Below are 10185 nucleotides of genomic sequence, written 5' to 3' on the forward strand. Positions count from 1 at the left end.
TTTCAATCTTGTATTGGTGTATTTTAAAAATCCATTCATTTTAACCTTAGTCTTGACCGTACATAAAATTCCTTTTCAGACTTCCCTTCACGAACCTCCTGTAACTTGCCTTTGCATTTAGATTTTGTCCCAAGCCATTTCTCTTCAAGCCACCAGTCTTATGTAGGACAAAATTATCTTCTTTTACCTTCATCAAAAATATATTTCCTTTTCTTACACCTTTTTTGACATGTCTCCTACTTTTCTACATACAGAGTTGCTTTATTTTCATCAGCCTTAATTACATTTAGCAGAATTTTAACTCTTAGAAACCTTAGTTTCCAGTGAAAACTGGAAGTAGTACTACTGAAGTAGTAACCAATTGTGAACTGTTACATTCTTTAAATGTAATGTTAGAATTCTTTAAATGGCAAATTTACGAATCATTTAAGCATAAAGCATTAAGCTTTTGGGCAGGCCCAAATATCCTTAGTTTTCCAGTAATAAGTCAAAAATATAAACCTACATTTAATAGTTAATGCTTCAGCATTCCATCTGATTTGGAAAAGGCTTAAATGTCCAACGAATTTAATTTTAATTTATTATCCAAGCAAACCTTTAAAGTTTTAGGTTATCAAAGACCCTGAGAGCTATCTTAACAATTATTCATGAAAATCTTTGAGATAGAATTAGCCATCATTTTAAGTTGTCTTTTTGTTAACAAATTGCAACAGAGATAACATGAGCTTATTTGACCTTCAGTAAACATAGGTAGAAAAAGTTTTATATTTAATGTTGATAATTCTAAAGACAGGTGTATTTTTTTTTTAATTTTTTTTTCAAACGTTTATTTATTTTTGGGACAGAGAGAGAGCATGAACGGGGGAGGGGCAGAGAGAGAGGGAGACACAGAATTGGAAACAGGCTCCAGGCTCTGAGCCATCGCCCAGAGCCTGACGCGGGGCTCGAACTCACGGACCGCGAGATCGTGACCTGGCTGAAGTCGGCCGCTTAACCGACTGCGCCACCCAGGCGCCCCAAGACAGGTGTATTTTAATGGAAACAATAAACTTAAATCACTTTAACTACCAAATACGTTCAATTTGGGTCCATTTGAAAATAAACAATTTGTTTACCATTGTCAGTTTTATCTGGGACATTGGTGGGGAGACTGGAAATGGGTAGCGTAAGTCTAAGGGGATGCTCTTTGCTCCTTGACAGCAAAGGGAGGAGGTGTCGATGGTTCCAGAGGCATGGAAGATGTAGGCTGCACCCAAGGTGGTGCAGAAACCGGAGGAGGGTGAAGGGAAGGCAGAAGAGGTGAGGTGCCTCCAGGAAGGCTGGAGGTGGATAAAAGTCCAGTGGACAGAGAAAGAGGTTCTCCAGTCCTAATGCCCGTCAGCTAGGACAGATGAGCAGATGCAGGGTTTTTTTTTTGTTTGTTTGTGTGGAAATGGGAAGTTTTCCGAAACAAAAGGAGTTTCAGCAGCTTAGGAATATTCCTTAAAACCTCCTTCCTGAGGTAGACTAACCAGAGACAATTGGCTCCAATTCTCATAGTCTAATTAACTCAGGTAATGAATGAGGGAGAGGCCCCCACATACAGTTAGAATAACCTGAGTCTATTAGGAAGGATGTACAGTGAGAGCAAAAGAAACAAGAAGACAAGGGATTGTGCACGCCTGATTGGAACAGAAAAGATTAAGGATATTTTTCTCATCTCATTATAAGCATTGAGTGCCCTAGTTCCTACCTGGATGAGCAGATGGCCTTTCCCCGTTTTTGGGCCTGAGAGATGAGGTGCGCAGCTACAGCCTGGAGGCAGTCAATTCTGCTGGTCCCTTTCGGGCACCACTTGTTGCCTCGCACCGAAGAAAAAGTTCTCAGACACTTAAACTGAGCTGATGTGCAGGGCTGCTTCGGCCAGCGAAAACAGCAGCAGCAGCAAACTGCACGCACCTTTTATTTTATTTTTTAAAATCAGATATCAGTATTCAAGAATATCAAGGCATAGAACAAGAAAACAAAGGATCTTCTGGTGGTTATGTGAAAACATGCAGAAAGTATATGCAGCTCCAAGGACTGCCAGGAAGTTACAAGGGATTTTGTATCTAACCGTCATTTGGGGGGATCATGGGGCTCTGTTCTCATAATGCTATCACGTATGGCAGCCTTGAGACTAGAACATTGCTGACGATTCAGCAATTACCCCCATCCATCCTTCAGGACTTACAATACACTTTCTAGAAATAACTCCACAGATTAGAGCACTGAAAAGAAAGAAACAGACTTAGTAGAAACTTTGAACACTAAATTTCACTATTCAAAAAAGCCTAGGCTAATGTGAAAGAGATAGCATACTTTTTATTTGGTAATTTTGTACCCCCACCCCCTACTCCAACTCCAGTTGTATAAGGGCTTATGGATGATATTTTATCAGTTATAAAACGAATTTTATGGGGAATTTTTTCAGTGTCTGTTCTATATGTTGAATTTCCCAGTTCCAGTTATCCATCTGAATTCTACTAAATACCTGTAAAGAGGTATATACAACAGTTTTCATCTCCATTTTTAAAAAGTGATTTATTTGGGCCACAAAATATGTAGATACAATGACTTAATGTTCACTGAAAAGAAATAAGTGGTATAAATACTAGACAAATAAATTTTAGTAATATCATTTATTTGCTGTTATGTCCAGCAATGAGTATTCCCAATCAGAGTTTTGGTTGGTTGGTTGGGGTTTTTTTTGCTACCATTTAAATATTTTCCACTATCTCTGACTCAGTTCCAGTCTTTACAACTTATTTATTTTGGCTCTTTGCGTCATCTGAACTTTCAAAGTCTGGCATCTTGTCCAACAATTCTGGCCCATGTTTCCTCACTCCTAGTCACACCCTGCTCTTTAGCATAAATATTATGTAAGCCCAGTGGGCGAATGAGTGGCAGGTGACTGGGTTGCCGGGCCTGGATTCACCCTAAGAAGTATATACCAAAGGTGACAGCCTTCCGGTGTTGCACTCCTTTCTTCCTTAATTTATTCCTTCTGTCTCATCACATACTTAGCACCTTCTCTGTCTCAGATGCTGTTTTATGCTCTTGAAATGCTTAAGAAAATAAAACATATAAGGACTCTTGTCCTTAATTTTAGCTCATTTGTTTATATTATTTTGCTTGCCCTTTTGCCTTTGCTCTCTTTTAGAGCAAAGATGAAAAACAAATTGTTTCTGAGCCATTACCCGGCAAAACACGGGTTGCCAGGAGTTGGTTTCAAAGTGCGGAAAACGCGTGCGTGAGCGGAGGTGCGCGTGTGCACGTGTGCGCGTGCGTGAGGCGCGTAGGGGCGGTCTCACGTAGCTTCTGAACGTACTTGCATACTTGCATGGTGGCCCGGGCGGAGTGCAGTATGACAAAACGCCTGCTTGCTTTTTGCTGCCATTCTCGTTCTAACAAAGGATTTGATTGTAACTTTGAAAGGCAGTGCATACGAAGAGATAAAATAATTAGGGAGAAAAAAACAAAACAAAACACCACACTACCTCCTTTTGGAAGACATCACCTCTCCGTTGTCTGGAGAAACTGGTTGGTATCAGATGGCCAGATTCAGGGAAACGAAGATGAGGAACAGGCCTTGCCCTACTTGTTAGACCCGGACTATGGATCCCAGGGTAACTGCCCAAGGGACGGTGAGGTATGGTGAAGGGCACTGCACAAGCCGGGCCTATAAGGGGTGAGAAAGTAGGTGTATGTTGGAATTGTGTGTTTATCTCTCACAAACTGTCACATTCCTTTTCCTCAGTGGTTCATCCAGTAATTCTGTGTGGAATTCAACAAGATGTTGGAGATACGAATGCAAATGAGACAAGGTTCCTGACCCCCAACTCCAGGAGATAAACCATGCAGGAGGGGAGGCTGCACAGCACCTGCCCCTCTGGAGCCGGGGAAGGTTACGTGGAGAAGAGGACAACTGCCACAGATCTTGAAAGAAAGGTGAGTGTCAGGCGGGTGGTGGTGTAGAGACAAAATTCAGAGACCGAAGGGAAATGAAAAGGGCAGTGGAAAATCAGGAGTGACTAAATGCATGCTAGTTATTACCTTTGGGATATATGGAAACCAGTGACCTTTGAACTCAGTACAAAGAAAGCTAACTTTTCTGTATTCTGTTGTATGTTTTATTTAAAATTAAACAAAACAGGTTGATTAACAACCGTCGATTCTGGGCTTTGTTACATATACATTTCAATACTCTTTTTTTTTTTTTTTTTTACTTACTCCATTTTATTTTATTCTTCATTTAGTTTTTCAAATAAAATTTACATATATCTTACCATCCATACATGCATGTATATACACTATTATGTACAGATACCCTGTGTGGTTGGCCAGAATTTCATTTCCTTCTGGAAAGTGACCCCTGGAAGCTATTACTTTGTTTGCTGCCTGAACAGGTTTGACGTTCCCACAAACCTCCAGGTACCACTTGACCTGATGATGCTTGGATGTGAGCCTCTGATACTGGCTTTTCGAGGGGGGCAGATGGTCTCCAGGTTCTGTCTTCTCTCCTCATTTGGCTGACATGAGCTGGAGTTAGGAAACCCATGGACGTGGCACTGACTCACCTAGTGCTTGGCTGAGCCTGGAGCTCCTCCAGGAGGTGGTGGGAAGGGCAGCTGTTGGCAGAAGAGATCCTCACCTAAATGGCACGGGGTTTCCCAGAAAGCCTGAGGAATATCGGGGTGGAGAGTTTCACTTTCCTTTAGCAATAAACAAATAATCCACTTGATTCCAGATGAACTAAATGTCAAAGAGTGACATTTTCTCACATTAGCTTATCTCTTTACCCTTTACCAGAGCTCAAAGAAGGAAATTACTATTCCCCTTCCTGCCTGGAAATGACAATCACTCAACAGATATACCACACCTTGTATCACTTGAAACCAATTTTATCTATCTATCTATCTATCTATCTATTTATTTATTTAGAGAAAGAGAGAGAAAAAGAGAGACAGAGAGCAGAGGAGGGGCAGAGAGAGAGAGAAAGAGAATCTTAAGCAGGGTCTTTTCAGTGGGAAGCCTGATTTGGGCTCCATTTTACAACCCAGAGATCATGACCTGAGGAGAAATCAAGAGTTAGACACTTAAGTGCCTGAGCCACCCAGGCGCCCTGAATCTAATTTTATCTTTAAAAACAAATACTAATCCATATATATATATATATATATATATATATATATATATGTCTATATGTATGTATATTTATTTGCTATTTGATATAAATAGCAAATACATATATACATGTATGTATACATATATACATACATACGTACATATATACATATATATATGTATGTATATACACATATATGTATATATATGTGTATATATATATATTTTAAACAAAGGTCCTTTTTTCTTATAGTTCTTACGTAGTTATATACATATAACTATATATGTAGAACTATATATAGTTCTTGGGTAAATAGCACTGCCTAGTGGCACTTAGGGTAAAATTTAGATCATACAGAGAAGTATCTCTCACTACTTTTCCTCATCTTCAGTGTGCTCAGCCCTGGTTGGTTTCCTCCTCTTCTGCCAATATGGCAGTCATATTCTCATGGTTCTGCCTTTGCTTGTGCCCTCGAATGAACTGCCAGATTTATTACAGAATCCATTTCAATGTTGGGCAAACAATAAGTGTTCAATAAATACCTAATTCCATGGTTTTCATTGAGTGCACCAGTGTTCCCTAGGGATTCCTGAAATCCTTTTAGAGGTTCAGCAATGTATTATGAAAAACCATTTCATAATAAGACAAAGAAGTTAATTGACTTTTTTTTTAACTCTTTTTGATCTCAGTATTTCAAATAAAGGGAATATCAGTGGATATAATCTATATAATAAAGCTTGGTGGAGTTCTTAGTGGTTTTTAAGAGTGAATGGGTCCTAATTACACTAAGTCCTGGAGTCATTAAGAATTACTGCCCTAATTGATTGGCATATATACTAGCACCAAGAGGTGCTAGTATATATAATATATAGTATATATTAAATATTATGCAACACTCAATTCTTCTCTCTGAGAATGTTTTAAAACCTGATGTTGCAAGATTTGGAATATGAATCGGTATTACTCTTAGATCCTCTAAGAGGATGAGCGGGGCCAGGATGGCTCTCAGGTTGTGAGATCCTGATATTCAGTTGCAGATTAGTTGGGATCAGTGGTCTGTTGAGTTCAGTTAGTACTAGATAGATGCTTGGATTTGGACTAAAACAATGAAAGGATAAATCAAGAATGTTTAAATTGTTAATGAAATGTATTAGTCTGAGTGTTTAGAATCAGTTTTAGCTATTTTCAGCAGAAGATGAATTTATTAAAGAGCATTAGGAATCTTTCCAAATTTTTGTGGCCTTTATGGCTGCAAACAGTATCCAGATCATCCCAACACATTTATATGGCCAGTACTGGCCCTAGATGCTGGGTGTCCCTGGTGCCTCTGAAAGCTGGGAGGTATTGGCCATCACCCTCACTGGAACAGATTACACGTAGCACCTCCTCCATAGCAATGACTTAAAATTCATATTGTCATAAGAGTACATCCAGTTGGGAACAGTCCAGTCACACCTGTACCCAAGTCACAAAGGAAGCCAAGAGAGTGAGATTCTGTGTTCTATTTTGGAGATGCAGGGACTTCAAGTGTGAAATTCTCCAAACAGAAAGAGTGTGCACAAGGTATTTGGTGTCAAAAAGTAGGTCTTCCCATAGTCTTCTGCTTGGCTGTCCAACACATACACTTATTCCATACTTTAAATTCCTAGCAACAGTAATACAACACTAACCTTCAAACAAATAAAAGCACACTTACCCTCTCCCCTAAAAAGAGAAACAATTCTCTATCAGTTAAAAATGATTTTAGGGGCTCCTGGGTGGCTTAGTCAGTTATATGTCTGATTCTTGATTTTGAATCAGGTCATGATCTCACAGCTTGTGAGTATGAGCCCCAAGTTGAGCTCTGTGCTGACAATGAGGAACTTGTTTGGAATTCTTTCTCTCCCTCTCTCTCTGCCCCTCCCCTGCTCACTCTGCCTCTCTCAAAATAAATAAATAAGTTATAAGATGGCTACCAACAGCTGTAGACATCAGATTTCATCAACCTTTCCCGAGCAGGAAAAAAATGGAAACAGGCAAAATTACTTCTCCATCTGAGGCTTTGTTCTTTTAACTGGGGTGGGGGTGGGGTGGGGGGGGTGGGAGGGGTGGGGAAACCCAACTACCAGCTAAATATTACTGGGCAGACCTGACTCACATTGCTATCATTTGTCTAGTCACTGATAAAGAGGAATGATTAACTTAAGACCAAACATGGTTTATCACTTAGGGCTGGGGAAAGAGCAATGGTCACCATCTAAACATGAAACTGGAATGCTGTTAGAAGGAAAGAAATGGCAGACATTAGTGTTACATTGGCAATGGATACTGTCTTCTGATTCATAATACCAAAAAAAACCCTTATACCATTCATTGTTTGCTAGAGATTGTTTTTATTGAGTTATGGGTTAAACATGTTTTAAGCAAAATAAATTTGTTTTTGTGTATAATTTAACAATGGCCAACTATTTTAGTATGAAAGGAAAGTGCGTGGATGTTAAAGAGTTAAAATGGTCCAAATAGTCCAACTTTTCCTGCCTTGTGAACCTGGCTCACCATCTTTGAGTAGCTATAAGTGATGAATACAACACTTCTTGAATTGGTAGCAGCATGGCTCTTAGAGAAGAATCTAGAAGGTAAGATTTAAAGCCATAGGTGATATTTGTGACAAAGGCTCCTGTATAAATGTAACCCTGCTCTCCAATATAAATTTGCTTTAAAAAAAATTTTTTTTTTTTTTTAATATTAGAAAGAGAGAGCGCAGGGGGGAGAGGGGTAGAGGGAGAGAGAAAGAATCCCAAGCAGGCTCCATGCTCAGCGCCGAGCCCAGTGCCAGGCATGACCCCACTACCCTGGGATCATGACCTGAGCTGAAATCAAGCTCAACCGACTGAGCCACCCAGCTGCCCCAAATTTGCTTTTAATAGCCTCCAAAATTGCAGGCTTTCTCCAACTTAAGGTATGGTGCCACATGGTCTCATTGCTCTCACCTGACCTCTCCTCAGGTCTTCACTCAACTGATTAAGTCAACATGAGCATAGTAGCTCCTTGGATAATTGGGGTTTTTAAAAAGCTTTATAGAGGTATAATTGCACACATGTAGTATATATATCTAGATGAGTTTGGACATATGCCATGATACCCATGATAGCATCACCACGATCACGGCTGGGTCACAGTGCCCTCTGCTGGTTCCTGGAGTCCCATGCTCATTCAGCACAAGGAAGGAAAGTCACTCAGATCTAGTACAGGATGTGTGGGCAAAATGCTGATGGAGTTCCTGTTTTCAGCACCTCATTGCTCAGTATCAACATCTTGTGAAAGTTAAGGATCCAAAGGGCATTTCAGTCAAGTGATGGCAAAAAGAGCTAGTTTCATCTCTTTTTCTCACTTAAAAATGTTAAGTGACCTAGTATTTTTTTATATGAAATTTATTGTCAAAGTGGTTTCCATACAACACCCAGTGCTCATCCCAACAGGTGCCCTCCTCAATACCCATCACCCACTTTCCCCTCCCCCCCCACCCCCCATCAATCCTCAGTTTATTCTCAGTTTTTAAGAGTCTCTTATGGTTGGCTCCCTCCCTCTCTAACCTTTTTTTTTTCTCTTCCCTTCCCCTCCCCCATGGTCTTCTGTTAAGTTTCTCAAGATCCACATAAGAGTGAAAACATATGGTATCTGTCTTTCTCTGTATGACTTACTTCACTTAGCCTAACACTCTCCAGTTCCATCCACGTTGCTACAAAAGGCCATATGTCATCCTTTCTCATTGCCAACTAGTATTCCATTGTGTATATAAACCACAACTTCTTTATCCATTCATCAGTTGATGGACATTTAGGCTCTTTTCTATAATTTGGCTATTGTTGAAAGTGCTGCTATAAGCATTGGGGTACAAGTGCATTCCTAATATTAGAAAGAAGATGTTAGCGGGGCACCTGGGTAGCTCAGTCAGTTGAGCGTCCGACTTCAGCTCGGGTCATGATCTCGCAGTCTGTGAATTCAAGCCCCGCGTCGGGCTCTGTACTGACAGCTCAGAGCCCGGAGCCTGTTTCAGATTCTGTGTCTCCCTCTCTCTCTGACCCTCCCCCGTTCATGCTCTGTCTCTCTCTGTCTCAAAAATAAATAAACGTTAAAAAAATTAAAAAATAAAAAGAAGATGTTAGGGAAGGTTTAGAATGTTTTCAGGGAGGTTATATTGAACTAAAACTATCTCAAGATATCATCTACATGAAAATATACTACATTTGGAAGAAAGAATGTTTACTTATTTTAAAGTTTATTTATTTTGAGAAAGGGAGGGAGAGCGTGAGCAGGGAAGGGGCAGAGAGAGAGAGAGAATCTCAAGCAGGCTCTGCACTGTCAGCACAGAGCCTGTTGAAGTGCTTGAATCCACAAACCGTGAGATCATGACCTGAACCTAAATCAAGAGTCAGACGCTTAACCAACTGAACCACCCAGGTGCCCCAAGAATGTTTGCTTTTAAAAATAAAATGAACAAATCAGCAAACTATAGATGCTGGAGAGGATGTGGAGAAACGGGAACCCTGTTGCACTGTTGGTGGGAGTGCAAACTGGTGCAGCCACTCTGGAAAACAGTGTGGAGGTTCCTCAAAAAATTAAAAATAAATCTACCCTATGACCCAGCAATAGCACTGCTAGGAATTTACCCAAGGGATACAGGAGTGCTGATGCATAGGGGCACTTGTACCCCAATGCTTATAGCAGCACTTTCAACAATAGCCAAATTATGGAAAGAGCCTAAATGTCCATCAACTGATGAATGGATAAAGAAGTTGTGGTTTATATACACAATGGAATACAAGTTGGCAATGAAAAAGGATGGCGTTTTGTAGCAACGTGGATGGAACTGGGGAGTGTTATGCTAAGTGAAATAAGTCATACAGAGAAAGACAGATACCATATGTTTTCACTCTTATGTGGATCCTGAGAAACTTAACAGAAGACCATGGGGAAGGGGAAGGGAAGAAAAAAAATGGTTAGAGAGCGAGGGAGCCAACCGTAAGAGACTCTTAAAAACTGAGAATAAACTGAGGGTT

The sequence above is a fragment of the Leopardus geoffroyi genome, chromosome A1, assembly GCF_018350155.1.
Source record: "Leopardus geoffroyi isolate Oge1 chromosome A1, O.geoffroyi_Oge1_pat1.0, whole genome shotgun sequence".
NCBI lineage: Eukaryota > Metazoa > Chordata > Mammalia > Carnivora > Felidae > Leopardus > Leopardus geoffroyi.